Here is a 1,266-nt window from a genome sequence, read left to right as displayed (position 1 = left end):
AATCAAATATTCTGGTATTCCCTTTCTTCTCAAAATTAGCCACAATCTGTTGTGGTCCACACAGTGAAAAGCCTTTTCATAATTAATGAAACATAGATATACATTCCATTGGTACTCTTTGCTTTCAGCTAAGATCCATCTGACATTAGTGATAATGTCTCTAATGCCACCAACTCTTCTAAACCTATGACTCTAACATGACATAAAATTGCCTATATGATTTCCAAGGATAATATTTAGGGAAGAATACTCTCTCTAACCAATGACATTTTGATTAGCAGGTAAAGTTAACCACTATACCACCAGTACTTCTTATGAAAGGGAATGAATATTTACTGTCTGAGAAAGGTTTTTACCTCAGAACTCTGCAAGTTATCAGCATATCTTCAAACCTGTTACATATACAATCCCATATAGTTAAAAACCAAAGACAGCATTTTCATTGAGTCAGAACTGAACCATTCTTAATGCGCTAGTTTTCCAGAAGTGCAGCATTCTATCTGGTAGACGACCAGAGCTCCCTACAGTCACTTGTAAAGGAATGCAAAGAATCTCTAATATACTATATCTCAAACATTTGAAATAATCACACAATTTGCTTTTTAATTAAAGCACACACAGCTGTTTCTTATAGGGCAATGATCACTGAAGCAAGAAAAAGTCCTGAGCTTCCATCTGGACTCTACTATTTATGGGACTCAGTGATTGTTGGATGAATACGTAATAGGATCTAGTATTAAATAAGAGCTAAAAAATCTGTTTATTTAAAATGTTTTAGAAAGATAAATTATAGAATATAAGTTTTTGTAAAAGAAGCAAATACAACATGGGTGGTGGCAAGTCTGACTTCTTTCTAGTTCCTAAAGGGGTTCTTTCTACATCAATAATATTCATGTTGTTGTTTTCTGTTGTTCCCATCGAATTGTTTGTGACTGATAATGAACCTATCTATGTACAACAGCTCCAAATCCTGCTCTATCCTGAGCCAACCTTATTGTCTCTGACACGCCTACCACCATTATTCCAGTCACTGAGTTAATTCATCTCATTGACGGTCTTCCTCTACTGTGCTGTCACTCCACCCTTTCAAGCATGATGTCCCTCTCCAAGGACAGGTTCCTCCTTGCAACATGTCCAAAGTATATCAGATGGAGCTTCCGAATCCTTGCCTCCAAGGAATTCTTGCCTGGCTTCACCCTCTCCAGGACAAATCAATTTGTTCTCTTAGTAGTCCATGGTATATTCAATACTCTTCTTCAGCACCAC

This window comes from Elephantulus edwardii, unplaced genomic scaffold (genome assembly GCF_000299155.1).
Source record: "Elephantulus edwardii isolate Elephantulus edwardi_28Jun2011 unplaced genomic scaffold, EleEdw1.0 scaffold00382, whole genome shotgun sequence".
NCBI classification, from domain to species: domain Eukaryota; kingdom Metazoa; phylum Chordata; class Mammalia; order Macroscelidea; family Macroscelididae; genus Elephantulus; species Elephantulus edwardii.
The sequence above is the reverse complement of the archived record's forward strand: the minus strand, read 5'-3'. Positions refer to the sequence as shown.